Raw genomic sequence first — 16,146 nt, forward strand, 5'->3', positions numbered from 1 at the left:
AGATATATTAGCTGCAGAGGTCTTCCTGGAGGAGCAAGAGGTCCTAGTCCCACACCAAGCTTCCCTCCCAGGGTTCTAGTGCCTGGAAGAGAAGTCCCCACAACTTCTGGCTGTGAAAAAAAGTGGAGATTATGGCTGAATGAGACAGAGGGCTGCTGGAGTCCCATGCATTCCTCAAAAGGGCTCACTCATGGACTTAATTGCTGAAGAACTGACTGACTCTCTCTGAACTCCAGTGCTAGAATAGCAGATCAAAAGGTTCCAGTAATATATGGAAAAGAACTAAAGTGTCTGGCTTCAGAGCAAGGGCTGGAGTGGCAGCTTTTTCTCAGATGTACGTGTTGGCAGAAGCCACTGTTCCTTTGTTGAGCCCTACCCCAACCCAAGCAGGTGCTATATGAGTTTGGTCACCCAGCCCTGGTAATTCCCTGAGATCCCACCCAACCCAACTTGCAGAATCACCCAAGCTACTTCCAAGGGCTTTTCCATACAAATGGCCTGTCTTGGCTCATGCCGTAGACGTTCCTAAAATCTATCAAAGGTTCACAAACCCAGAATAAGCAGCATCTAGCTTCGAATACCCCACACCTCTTGCTAAGCAGCCCCAAGCCTGGCACTAGCAGCAGCTTAGCCTCTTCCAGACACCTCCAAACACAACACAAGTGGAAACCGTCTGAAGATCACTTTGTAGCTCATACCAAGTGGCCTCTGGCAGGGCACAGGCAGCAGCTGACCTTGGCCTGCAACAGAGACCCTCCCAAGAGGCCCCAGAACCAACAAACCCCGTCACCAGCTTCAGACTACACCAGACCAGTACCTCAACAAATGACAAACACAAAGGATAGATGCAGCAGGCACCAGAGCCCTGCTAAAGCGAATCTTGCTCTACAGGGTCAACCCCTGCACAACAGCTCCCCCACTGTAGTCATGGCCAGTCCTTGCAACCAATCAGCCTGTGCCAGCTGCAGTCAAGGCTCAACTACAATAGGAGGGCACACACGACCCACAAAAGGGACACACCTGGAGCACCCAGCTCAGGTGACCAGGGAGACTGCATCACTGGGCCCACAGGACACCTACTTAATAAGGCCATTCTACTACAACTGGCAGATATAGCAGCTCTACATAATATATAGAAACAAACACAGAGAGGTAGCCAAAACTAAGAGACAAAGAAACATGTCCCAAATGAAGCTCAGAAAAAGCTCCAGAAAAAAAATAAAACTAAAGTGAATGGAAACAAGCAAACTACTAGATGCAGAATTCAAAACACTGGTTATAAGGATGCTTGGTGATTACTATGAACTTAAAAATATAGAAAACAAAAATGGAAATAGAAAACATAAAAAAGAACCAGTCAGAAATGAAAAATACAATAACTGAAATAAAAAAAAACACATGAGAGAGAATCAACAGTAGATTAAATGAAGCAGAAGACTGAATTAGTGATTTGGAAAATAAGGTAGCAGAAAATATATGATCAGAACAGCAAAAAGAAAAAAGAATCCAAAAACATGAGAATAATTTATGGGGCCTCTGGGACAACATCGAGCATATCAACAGTCACATCATAGGGGTACCAGAAAGAAAACAGAAAGTAAGAAATTTAAAATCTATTTAAAGAAATAATAAGGAAAAACTTCCCTAACCTGGTGAAGGAAATAGACATACAAACCCAGGAAGTGCAGAGAGACCCAAAGAAGAGGAACCCAAAGAGGCCTACACCAAGACATCATCATTAAAATGCCAAAGATTAAAGACAAAGAGACAATCTTAAAAGCAGCAAGAGATATGGTGGGGAAAAAAAGTGGCGTAAATGATAGAGGCTATGTTCATCCCTCTGGCAACCAAATCAAAGTTGGGAAAGAAACAAGGAGCAAACAGCAAGGAAAATCACCTGGGATCTAGATGAACAAGTCATACAACTATGAAGAAATCCAAGAAATCACCCTGCAACGGCAGACGGTAGGATGGGGAAAGGACGCGAGGCTGCCTAGTCTCAAGTGGTTGAGTGGGATAGAGGCTCCGGTAGCTGCAGACGCCTCTTAAAGAGGGTATTACCATGAGCAGACTTTCATGGTACTGGACCTACTTGCTCTGAGCACCTGTGCTGGTTCGGCTGTGCAGAAGGCACCAGGGACTTACAGGGGGACAGTGAGTTGTTGGAGTGAAGGCTGAGGCAAGACTTGATGTGTACAGAAGTGCCAGCGGCATCCATTGTTTCTCTGTTGAGCTCTCTCCCATCCCAGTGTGTAGATCCAGTGCTGTCATAGTGGAGATGTCATCAAACTGATTAACAGAAGTCACTCTGCCAAGAGGATTCCCTGAAACTCTGCCTCCCCCAACTTGCGGCCCCACCCAAACCACATCCAGGTGTGTCCTCACTTAGTCAGGTATCCCTTGCCAAGCAGTGACTAGACACACACTGGTGGCAGCTGGCCTCCGTTTCTGGTGGCCTATTGCGGCAACTATAAGCACAGCATCTGTGGATTGCTTGCTGAATCATAACAGCCTGTGGCCCTGGAAGGACACAGGCTGGGGCTAAACTTGGCCTGCAGCTGAACTCATCTCAGGACTGTGCCACTGGACATGTACTAAACAAAGCTGCACTAATAAGACCGGGAGACTTAAGAGCTTTGCTTAGTAGACAGAAACAGGCACAGAAAGGCAGCCAACATGGGAAGACAAAGAAGCAAAAACTATATGAGAGAACAGAACAAAGATCCAGAAATAATGGAGTCAAGCAATCTAACAGTTGCGGAGTTCAAAACACAGGTTATAGAGATGCTCAATAAACTTAGGGGATGTGTAGATGAAATCAGTGATAACTTTAATAAAGAGATGAAAAAACATAAAAATGGAAATGGACATTATAAAAGGGAATCAGTCAGAAATGAACAACACATTATCTGAGATGAAGAGTACATTAGAGAGAATCAACAGAGTGGATAAAGAAGAGGATCGAATGACCAATATAGAGGATGGGGAAGCCAAGGACACTCAATCAGAATGGCAAGAAATAAGAAGCCAAGACTATAATAATAATTTAAGGAGCTTATGGGACACTATTAAAGGCAAAAATATCCATGTCAAAATCCAGGAACCCAAAGAGACCTACTTCAAAATTAAATAATTAAAATGTCAAAGGTTAAATACAAAAGAGAGAATCTTAAAAGCAGCAAGAGAAAAGCAGTTAGTTACCTACAAGGGTGCACCCATAAGACTGGCAGCTGATTTCTCAAAAGAAACTATGCAGGACAGAAGCACTTGGCACTTAATATTTGACATGATGAAAACCCAGGATCTACAACCAAGAATATTTTATCCAGCAAAGCTATCACTCAGAGATGAAGCACAGATAAAGAGCTTCCCAGAGAAAAATAAGCTAAAGGAATTAATCAACACCAGTATTACAGAAAATGTTGAGGGACTTCTTTAAGAAAAAAAAAATATCAAAAACAGGAATAAAGAATGGTAATAACTACGTTCCTACCAACAAATACTTCAAATGAATTAAGTGCTCCAATCAAAAGATAGAGTGGTGAATGGATAAGAAAACGACCCTTACATATGCTGCCTACAAGAGACTCACTTCAGATTAAAAGAGAAACACAGACTGAAAAGAAGGGAATGGAGAAAGATATTGTCTTGATGAACCTGGAGGGTACTGTGCTGAATGAAATGGGTTGGATAGAGAAAGAAAAATATCACGTGATTTCATGTACATATGGAATCTAAAGAACAAAATCAACAACAACAACAACAACAAAAGCAGAAATAAACTCACAGATACAGAGAATATTTAGAGGGATACTAGATGGGAGGGGGTTTGGAGGACAAAAAGAAAGGTAAAGGGATTAAGAGGTACAAATGGATAGTTGAAGAATAGATATGGAGATGTAGAGTGTAGCATGGGGATGATAGTTAATAATGTTGTAATAAATATGTAATGGGGAAGACGGGTACTAGATTTAGTGGAGTGATTATGAGTTATGTGGATCTCTGATCACTATACTATACATCTGAAACTGGTATATTATTGTATGCCAACTGTAACTGAAAAAAAACCTCATTGAATTGTACAATGTAAATACAAGCAAATAATTGTCTATTTCAATAAAGACGGAGGAAAAAATAGAAAAAGAATAGCAGCAAGAGGAAAGCAGTCAGTTAACAACAAGGAAAGTAGTCAGTTTATGATAGCTCCCATAAACTATCAGCTGATTTCTCAACAGAAACTTTGCAGGCTGGAAAGGATTGGTTTGAAATATTCAAAGTGATGAAAAGCAAGGACCTGCAACAAAGATCACTCAACCCAGCAAAGCTGTCATTTAGAATCGAAAGACAGATAAAGAGCTTCTGAGACTAGACAAAGGTAAAGAGTATATCAACAGCAAACCAGTATAACAAGAAATGTTCAGGTAGAGTGAGAGACGTCTCGAGATCTCTCCCCTTGAAACACCAATAAGCTGACAACTAAAACTCAACAAAGACACTCAAACGGCACAACAGCACATCTGAGCTTGGGATCTGTGCATAAGAGTTACCATAGGCTAAGGAGAGATCTTAATATAATAAATCTTTCTGGAAAAAAAGCAGAATACACTTTCATTAATGTCTAGGTAGAGAAACATTCCATTAAACACCATGAACAGCCTAGATGAAAAGCAGCTCAGAAAGAAAGAGAAAAATCTCCAGAAAATAAGCTTACAGACATAGAAATATATGACTTAAATGACAGAATTAAGGATGGTACTTCTGAAAAACTCAATGAGATCTAAAACGATTCATATCAACAATTTCAGGAATTGAGAAAACAACTAGATGAGCAGAATGAGTTTTTAGCAAAGAGATTGAAACCCTCAAAAAGAACTGAATAGAACTTCTGGAGATAAAGAGCACACTGCAGGAGATGAAAAATGAAATAGCAAGCTTGGAAAATAGAGTTGACCAAATGGAGGAAAGGATCAATGATATCAAAGATGGAAATCCAGAAATAAGTCAGAAGGAAGAACAAACTGAAGAATGAAAAATAATGAAAGAGAAATACAAGAACTAGCTGATACCATCAGGAGAGGAAACATAAGAATAATGGGCATTCTCGAGGTGAGGAAAAGGAGCAAGGACTAGAAAGCATTTTCAGGCAAACAGTTGACTAGAATTTCCCAAACTAGGAATAAGGTGGAGCTTGAAATTCAAGAAGTCAACAGAACACCCAATTATCTCAAACCAAATAGGCCTTCATCAAGATACATTATATTAAAATTATCAAAAATCAACGACAAACAAAGAATTCTCAGGCAGCCAGGGAGAAGATGACGGTAACCCATAAAGGAAAACTCATTAGATTATTGTCAGACTTCTCAGCACAAACCTTAAAAGCCAGAAAGGAGTGGAATCAAATATTCAAACTATTAAAGGAAAGGAAGTACCAGACAAGAATAATGGATCCAGCTAAGCTCTTTAAATATGAAGGAGAAATAAAGACCTTTCCAGACATACACAAATTGAGGGACTTCTCCACTACGAGGTCTACATTACAGGAAATACTGAAAAGGGTCAGCTCACCTAAAATAAAATGACAAAAAAATATACATAATTAGGAGTAAAGTGACTATCAGGCAAATAGAAGCAACCCTTACTAAGTGCAACTCTTACTAAGAACAGGGCATTATAAGCTTAAACACTAAGGAGAGAATTGCTATAGCAAGATAGAAGTGAATGTTCAGCACACATAGGGACAAACTGAGATAATCATGATTGAAAAGGGGGGGATTCAAAGATCCAAATTTGCAAAGGGTAATAGAGATAAGGCACGTGCAGAATAAAATGGACAATTGTATATATATAACTTCCTTTACATATTCATAATGGTAACCACACACAAAATATTCAGAACTGAAGTATATAACATAAAACAAGGACAAGAGGGAAAAACCACAAAAGCCAACCAAAATAAAGAAAACAGAAACACAAAGACAAGGAAACCATGGAAACACTGAGCTACCACAAAGCAAAAGATAAAATGGCTATAAGAAGACCTCACTTTTCAACAATTACCCTAAATGTAAATGGACTGAATTCACCAAAAAAAAAAAAAGGCACAGAGTTGCAGAATAGATCAAAAAACAAAACCCAACCATATGCTGTCTCCAGGAAGCACATTGCAGCTCCAAAGACAAATACAGACTCAAAGTGAAAGGGGGGAAAACAAAATTTCAAGCAAGTGACATTGAAAAGCAGTACTAATAGACAAAATCGATTCAAAATAAAAAAGGTAAATAAAGATACTGAGGGACACTTCATAATGATAAAGGGAATCATGCACCAGGAAGACATAACACTTATTAATATCTATGCTCCTAATCAGGAAGCCCTGAAATATATAAAACAATTACTAACAGAACTAAATGGAAAACAGACAAAAACACTATTGTAGTAGGGGATCTAAATGCCCCATTGTCGGAAATGGACAGATCATTCAAACAGAAAATCAATAAGGAAATAACATCCTTAAATGACACATTAGACCAACTGACATAATTGACATTTACAGAGCTTTCCATCTCAAAACTACTATCTATGCATTCTTCTCTAGTGCACATGAAACATTCTCAAGGACTGACCACATACTGGGACACAGATAGCTTTAACAAACATAAGAGGGTTGAAATCATACCCATCATATTCTCTGATTATAATGCTTTGAAGCTGAGATCAAATGTAAAAAGAAAATGGGAAGAACCACAAATACATGGTGGTTAAACAACATGCTACTGAAGAATAACTGGGTCAGAGAAGAAATAAAAAGAGAGATCGAGAGATACATAGAAACGAATGATAATGATAGCAGAATATATCAAAACTTTTGGGACACAGCAAAAGTAGTACTAAGAGGAAAGTTCATATCATTACAGGCCTATCTCAAAAATCAGGAATGAGCCCAAATAAACAACCTAACGTGTCATCTTAAAAAACTAGAAAAAGAAGAATCACTGAAGCCTAAAATCAACAGAAGGAAAGAAATAATCAATATTAGAGTAGAAATACATGAAACTGAAAAGAAATAAAAAAAATAAATTAACAAAGAGCTGGTTCTTTGAGAAGGTTAATAAAATTGACAAACCCCTGGCCAGACTCACTAAAGACAAAAGAGAAAAGACACACATAAAATCAGGTGTGTAAGCGTAAATTATGACAGACACCAAGAAATACAAAGCATCATACAAGGATACTATGAAAAAGTATATAACACCAAATTTAATAACCTAGAAGAAATGGTCCAGTACCTAGAAAACTATAACCTTCCTAGTCTGAATCAAGAAGAACTGGAAAATCTAAATAGACCGATCAGCAGTATGGAAGTTGAAACAATCATCAAAAACCTACCAAAAAGTAAAAGTCTAGGACCAGATGGCTTCACCAGTGAATTCCACCAAACATTCAAAGAAGATTTAATACCTATTCTCCTCAAACTCTTCCAAAAAATCGAAGAGGAGGCAATACTTCCCAACTCATTTTATGAAGCCAATATTACTCTTGATACCAAAACTTGGTAAGAATAACACAAAAAAAGAAAACTACAGACCAAGATCTCTCATGAACGCAGATGGAAAATCCTAAGTAAGATACTAGAGAACCGTATACAGCAACATATTAAAAAGATTATATACCGTGATCATGTGGGCTTCATCCCAGAGGTACAGGGATGGTTCAACATATGCAAATCGATTAATGTGATACACCACATAAATAAATTAAATAATAAAAATCGTATCAATAGATGCAGAAAAAGCCTTCGACAAGATACAGCACCCATTTATGATCAAAACACTTAACAAAATCTGTATAGAAGGAAAGTACCTTAACATAATAAAGGCCATCTATGACAAACCCTCAGACAACATTATACTTAATGGTGAAAAACTAAAAACCTTCCCTCTAAGATCAGGAACAAGGCAAGGCTGTCCACGATCGCCACTCTTATTCAATGTAACTTTGGAGGTCCTAGAGAATGCAATCAGGCAAGAGAAAGATATAAAAGGCATCCAAATGGAAAACGAAGAAGTCAAACCATCTCTATTTGTGGATGACATGGTTCCCTATATAGAAAAGCCTAAAGACTCTACAAGAACACTACTAGAAACAATAAGCAAACTCAGTAATGTACAAAATCAATGTTCAAAAATCCATAGTGTTCCTATACTCTAATAAAGAAGTGTCAGAAAAAGAAGTGGAAAAAATAATTCCTTTTGCAATTGCAACAAAAAGAATAAAATATCTAGGAATAAATCTAACAAAACATGTGACGGACATATATAATGAAAAGAATAAGACCCTATTAAAAGAAATCGAAGAAGATACAAAGAAATAGAAAGATATTCTGTGTTCTTGGATTGGAAGAATCAACATAGTTAAAATTACCATATTACCTAAAGCATTATACAGATTTAATGCAATCCCCATCAAAATCCCATTGAATTAAAAAAAAAAAAAAAGACAGGACAAAAAAATCATCAGATTTGTATGGAAGCACAAAAGACCCCGAATTGCCAAAACCATCCTAAGAAAAAAGAATGAAGCTGGAGGCATCACTCTGCCCGACTTCAAATTATACTAGAAAGTGATAATAATCAAATCGGCATGGTACTGGCAGAAAAACAGACACACGGACTCGTGGAATAGTATAGAGAGTCCAGAAGTTATCCCATATGAATATGGGCAAATAATTTTTGACAAAAAAGCCAAAAACGTACAATGGAGGAAAAAAAGCCTCTTCAATAAATGGTGTGGGGAAAACTAGAAAGCCATCTGCAAAAGAATGAAACTAGACTGCTGTCTATCACCACACACCAACATTAACACAAAATGGATTACAGACCTGAATATAAGACCTGAAACAATAAAATGCATAGAAGAAAATATAGGAACTAAACTCAAGGACCTTGGACTTAACGAAGATTTTATGAATTTGACCTCAAAGGCAAGGGAAGTAAAAGCAAAAATAAATGAATGGGACTACATCAAACTAAAAAGCTTCTGCTCAGCAAAAGAAACTGTCAACAAGGTAAAGAGATAACCACCCAAATGGGAAAATATATTTGCAAGCAACACCTCTGATAAGGGCCTAATATCCAAAATATACGAAGAACTCATACGACTCAATAACAACAAAGAAACAAATGTTCCAATCAAAAAATGAGTAGAGGACTTGAACAGACACTTCTCCCTAGAAGACATATAAGTGGTCCACAAATATATGAAAAGATGCTCAACATCACTAGCTATTAGGGAAATGCAAATCAAAACCACAATGAGATATCATCTCGCACCTGTTAGAATGGCTATAATCAACAGGATAAGTAATAACAAATGTTGGAGAGGATGAGGAGAAAAAGGAACCCTCATACTCTGCTGATGGGATTGCAAATTAGTATAGCCGCTATGGAAAACAGTATGAAGTTTCCTCAAAAAACTAAGAACTGATCTACTATATGATCCAGCAATCCCTCTACTGGGTATTTACCCCAAAGACTTGAAAACTCATGTCTGAAAAGATATTTGCACACCAATATTCATAGCAGCATTATTGGCCAGGATATGGAAGCAACTAAAATGTCCTATGATAGATGACTGTATAAAGAAGCTGTGGTACATACATTTAATGGAATATTACTCAGCCATAAGAAGAGATGAAATACTGCCATTTGCAACAACATGGACAGACTTTGAGGTAATCATGCTAAGCGAATTGAGTCAGGCAGAAAAAGTTGAAAATCACATGATATCATTTATATGTGGGATATAAACCTAAAAGCAACAAATGAACAGGACAAACATGGACATGGACAATAGAGTAATGGTTACGAAGGTGGGGGGGGCAGTGGAGGTAGATAGGGTAAACTGAGTCAAATTGTGGTGACAGAAAGAAATCTAACTATAGGAGGTGAACACATAGTGTCAATATATATATGCCTTACTGTTAAAGTGCATAGCTGAAACTTGTTGGATTTCGTTGTCCAATGTCACCAAAAATAAATATAGAAATTTTAAAAAAGAAATGTTAAAAGGAATTCCTTACGAAAAGAAAAAAATATCAAAAGTATTAATAATAAAATGGCAATAACTACATATATTTAATTATTTTAAATGTAAATGAATTAAATGCTCCAATCAAAAGATGGAGGGTAGCTGAAGGAATAAGAAAACAAGAGCCTTACATACGCTGCCTAAAAGAGACTCACTTCAGATCGAAAGACACACACAGACTGAAAGTAAAGGGATGGAAAAAGGTATTTTGTGAAAATGGAAACCAAAAAAAATGTTGGGGGAGCAATACTCATAAATACTCATACCAGACAAAATAGACTTTAAAACAAAGGCTATAACAAGAGACAAAGAAGGATCCAGTTATCTCACTTTTGGGTATTTTTCCAAACAAACAGAAAACACTAATTCAAAAAGACATATGCATCTTTATGTTCACTGTAGCATTATTTACAATAGCCCAGATATGGAAGCAACCTAAGTGTCCATTAGTAAATAAAAGGATAAAGAAGTAGTACATACACATAATGAAGCATTGTTTAGCCACCAGATAAAAGAATAAAATCTTGCCATCTGCAACAACATGGAGAGACCTAAAGGATAATATGCTGAGTGAAATAAATCAGACAAAGACAAATACTATGTGATGTCACTTCTCTATAGAATCTAAAAAACAACAACAAAAAAAACAAAACAGAAACAAGCTTATAGGTATAGAGAACTTTTTGATGGTTGCCAGATGGGAGGGAGGTTAGGGAAACTGGTGAAGCAGGAGAAGGGATTAAGAGGTAAAAATTGGTAATTACAAAGTAGTCGTGGGGATGTAGAGTATAGCATGGAGAAATAGTCAATAATATTGTAATAACTACATGTGGTGTCAGATGGGTACTAGGCTTTTTCAGTGTAACAACTTCGGAAGTTAATTATCTAATCACTTTTGTATAATATCGTACACCAACTCTAACTGAAAAATAAAAAAATTAAAAAAATTCAAAGGTGTAGCCTCTTAACCAGCACAGAGCATCTGGGAATTAATCTAAGGTAACAATGGGATAAGTCTACAAAGATATTTGTGCAGACTGATCACAACACACATTGTAGGTTGTCTACTGCGGAATCCCTCATTTTAGCAAGGAGTCAGTGAAAAAACTACAGTTTCCAAGCCCTCTTTGCAACTAGATGTTGCCAAGAACTAAATTTTGATCAAGGAGATATAATTGGAAGTTTTTATATAATTTCCAGGAATCAGCCCTAAAAAAATGGCAGCTCAGGCCTCTTGTTCCCCTTTTCTCCTTTTTTGCTCTCTGGAATCATTAAAAGATTTAGTAGCCAATGTAAACTACAGAGATAATCCCTCTGGAAGAGCTGTCCCCCACTTTATAGAGTGAAATACTGAACTGGGCCTCACCACCCTTTGACCGCTACCTCTATACTTCTGCTTCTACCTTATTTAAGCCTCTATTCTGGGGATCTCTTGTAACTCCTAGGGGAAGCTAATCATAACGAAAGCTTTGTTGCCATGTAACTGATAGCTATTATAGGTTGGAAACAACATAAATATCCATCTCTATGAAACTGGAATACTACTTATGGAATACATTGAAAAAGATAATCTAGACCTGAACTATGCAATCAGCAGCTACTCACCACATGTGCCTGTGGGCACTTGAAATTTGACTAGTTCAAATTGAGATGTGCTATTTAAGTACAAAATACACACTAAAATTTGAAGACTTAGCACAAAAAAAGAAAGTATTTCTTATTATTGATTGTATGTTGAAATTATAATATTTCTGATATACTGAATACAAAATATATTATTAAAAATAATGTTGAGGTTTCCAGTTAAGATGGCAGAGTAGGAAAACTGTGCTTGTCTTCTCTCACAACCACTTCAAAATTGCAACTAAACTACAAAATAGCTATCTTTGGGATTTGCCTGAAGTCTAGCTAAACAGAAGTCTTATATCTGGGAACATACAAAGTGGGTAACCTCGAGACTGGTAAGAGGTGCAGAGATGAGGAACAGATTGGTCCCCACATCCACATGTGGCAGATGAGAATGAGGAGGGATATATTGGCTATGATGGTCTCTCCAGAGATGTGAGGGGTCCTGGTCCTGGGGCCCAGGGTTCCAGTGCTGGGAAGAAAAGTCCCCAAAATTTCTGGCTGTGAAAACCAGTGGAGATTATGGCTGAATGAGCTGGAGGGTGGATGGATTCCTAGACATTCCTCTTGAAATTGAAGGACCCACGTGTAAACTTACTCGGTGATAGATTTGCTCACTTTGAGTTATAGCACTGGGGCAGTGGCTTGAAAGACACCAGGAAGATACAGGGAGGAAGTGAATTGTCCTGCTTCAGGATGAGGGCTGGAGGGGCAGCTTTATCCCAGATAGAAGTGCTGGCAGAGTCTACTGTATTTTGTTGAGCATGCAAACACAGGTGGCCCTCATATCTGAGTCTCCAACAACCTAGCTAACAATGGTTGCCTTGCCCTAGTGATTCCCTGAGACTTTGCCCCACCAAACTTGTGGGCTGCTTCCAGTGGCTTTTCCATACAAATGGCATACCTTAGCTCATGCTTCGGACTTTCATAAAATCCCTCAAGGGTTCACAAAACCCAAACAAGCAGCATCTGCCCTTGGTGTGCCCTGTACCTCTTGCTGAGCAGGCCCAGCCTGGCAGTAGTAGCAGCCAGCTTCAGTTTGTGGCTTGGCCTATTAAGGAACTGCCAAAATGAGCATGGGTGGTGGCCATCTTCAGATTGCCTGGTGACTCGTCAGGTGGCCCTGGGCTGGTGGCAGCTAAACTTGGCCTGTGGTGGGACCCTTCCCAGGAGGCCCAAAGGCCGGCCTGCCTGGTGGCTGCTCTGGATCCACCAGAGCACTACCTGGCTACCTCTGCAAATGACACATCCAAAGGGCAAACTGGGCAGGAACCAGAGCCCTGCCAAAGCAAATCCGACTCCATAGGGTCAGCCCCTCACTGGTAAGTACTCACAACTGATTAGCCCAAAGGTCAGTCTATCTCATTCACATGCAAACAGCAACCAAGGCTCAACTACAACAGGAGGGCACACACAACCCATACATAGGACACACCTGGAGCACGCAGCTCAATTGACCAGGAAAGAGTACACCACTGAGCCCCCCCATAAGACTCTTACTATAAAAGGCCAATCTACTAAGACTGGAAGACATAGGAGCACTACCTTATTAGAAACAAACACAAGGAAGCAGATAAAATGGGGAAACAAAGAAACATGTCATAAATAAGAAAATAGAACAAAGCTCCAGAAAAAGAACTAAACAGAATGGAGACAAGAAACTACCAGATACAGAGTTCAAAACACTGGATATAGGGATGCTCAATGAACTTAGAAGATGAGCAGATGAATTCAATGAGTACTTTAACAAAGGGATAAAAACACAAAAAAATGGAGATAGTAAACATAAAAAAGAACCAGTTAGAAATGAAGAATGCAATAACTGAAATTAAAAATACCCTAGGGAGGAAACAAAAGTAGATTAGATGAAGCAGAGGATTCAATCAGTGATTTAGAAGATAAGGTAGCAGAAAACACCCAATGAGAAGAACAAGAAAAAAAAAATCCAAAAAAAATGAGAATAGTTTAAGGGGCTTCTGGGCCAACATCAAGCATACCAACATTTGCATTATAGGGTTACCAGAAGAAGAAGAGGGAGAGCAAGGAATTGAAAACCTAGTTGAAAAAATAATGATGGAAAATGTCCCTAACCTAGCAAAGGAAATAAAACATACAAGCCCAGGAAGTGCAGAGAGCTGAAACAGGATGAACCCAAAGAGCCCCACACCAAGACACATCATTGTTAAAATGCCAAAGGTTAAAGACAAAGACAGAATCTTAAAAGCAGCAAGAGAAAAGCATCTATTTACCTACAAGGGAGCTCCCAAAGACTGTCAGCTGGTTTCTCAACAGAAATTTTGCAGGCCAGAAGAGATTGGTTTAAAATATTCAAAGTGATGAAAAGCAAGGACCTGCAACCAAGATCACTCTACCCAGCAAATCTATCATAAAATAGAAGGACAGATAAAGAACTTCTGAGACAAGAAAAAGCTAAAGGAGTATATTAACATTAAACCAGTATTACAAGAAATTTTAGAGGGATTTCTTTAAGAAGAAAAAAAGATTAAAAATATGAATAATAAAATGGCAATAACTATATATCTGTCAGCAATTACTTTAAATGTAAATAGATTAAATACTACAATCAAAAGATAGGGTGGCTAAATAGGTAAGAAAATAAGACCATATGCTGCCTGTAAGAGAACCACTTCAGATCGAAAGACACATACACTCTGAAAGTAAAGAGATGAAAAAAAGATATTTGTGAAAATGGAAATAAACAAAAACCTAGGGTAGCACTACCTATACCAGACAAAATAGACTTTAAAACAAAGGCTATAACTAGGGACAAAGAAAGACCAAGTAATTTCACTTCTGGGTATTTATCCAAATAAACCCAAAACACTACTTCAAAGGGACATGTGAATCCATATGTTCATTGCAGTATTATTTACAATAGCCAAGATATGGAAGCAGCCTGGGTGTCCATCAATAGATGAATGGATAAAGAAGAGGTGGTATATATATACAATTGAATATCACTCAGCCCTAAAAAAAAAAAAAAGGAAATCTTGCCATCTGCCATCTGCAACAACATGGATGGACCTAGAGGGTATTGTGCTGAGTGGAATAAGTCAGAGAAAGACAAATGCCATACGATTTCTCTCATATGTGGAAACTAAAGAACAAAATAAACACACAAAACAGAAACAAGCTCATAGATACAGAGAATATTTTGATGGTTGCCAGATGGAGTGGGGTTTGGGGGACTGGGTGCGAAAGGGAAGGGATTAAGAAGTACAAATTGGTAGTTACAAAATAGTTATCGGGATGTAAAGTATATAGCATGAGGAAAACAGTCAATATTGTAATAACTATGTATGGTGATTGCAATCAGGGTGATTGCTTTATAAGACACACAAATGTCTAATCACCATGTTGTACACCTGAAACTAATATAATATTATGTGCAAACTGTAATTTAAAATTTTTAAATTTATTTTAAAATATATAAGATAAATAAAAATGTCACCTATTTCTTTTTACTTTTTTTAAATGTGTGGTATAACAAAACATATACATTTGGTCTTTATTTCCAGTTGGTAAGAGTTCCTAAAACTCTTAGAATTTCCTGAGTGACAGAAGTTTATGCTAATGAGGTATTGGCAGGAGAGCGCTGCTTGCCAGAGGAACCAACCATGTGATTAGAGGGCTGGAACTTTCATTACACCCACTGCCTCACCTTCAGGGGTAGGAAAGGTGCTGGAGATTGAATTCAACCGTCAATGGCCAATGATATAATCAATTATGCCTAAGTAATGAAACCTCCATAAAAAAAACCCTAAAATACAGTGTTTAAGGAGCTATCAGGTCAGTGGCCACTTCGAAGTGCTGGGAGGGTGGCACCCAGAACAGGCATGGAAGACCCAGTTCCCATTCTCTCTTTCAATGTTTTGCCCTATGCACCTCTTCCATGTGGCTCTTCCTGAGTCTGTATTTCATATTAAACACAAGTAAGGTGTTTCCCTCAGTTCTGCAAGTCCTAGCAAATTATCAAATTTGGGAACCCCTAAATTTATAGCTGGTAACCCAGAAGTACAGGAGGCCCCTGGGACTTGTGACTGGCATTTGAAGTAGGGTGGTTTGTGGAACCAAGCTTGTAACTTGTGGGGTCTGTACTAACTCCAGTAGTTAATGTCAGAATTGAAATAAATGAACTAATAGACACCTGGTTGGTTTCAGAGAATGGGTGTGGAAAAACAACGGATATTTGGTATCAGAGAAAAAAAAAAAGACATCTCAGTATAGCTACTAGAAAATTTTAAATTACATTTGTAGTTTGCAGTAGATTTCTAATGGATAGCACTGATCGAGACAGATTATCTATGCATATTGGCACAGAAAATGACCATGCTGTATTATAAAATATGAAAAAATAGGCTACAAACATGCATGTATAGTATGTTTATATCCTAGTATAGGACTGTATAT

General features: G+C 38.0%; 1 protein-coding gene across 16 annotated transcripts in view; it reads right to left on the reverse strand.

Moving 5' to 3' along the window:
• The window catches only part of NPHP1 (nephrocystin 1), a 78,957-nt gene that overhangs the window by 45,892 nt on the left and 16,919 nt on the right, over window positions 1-16,146 (reverse strand). The window lies entirely within an intron of this gene.

Source organism: Pteropus medius, unplaced genomic scaffold (genome assembly GCF_902729225.1).
Source record: "Pteropus medius unplaced genomic scaffold, Ma_sr-lr_union100, whole genome shotgun sequence".
In the NCBI taxonomy this organism is placed as follows: domain Eukaryota; kingdom Metazoa; phylum Chordata; class Mammalia; order Chiroptera; family Pteropodidae; genus Pteropus; species Pteropus medius.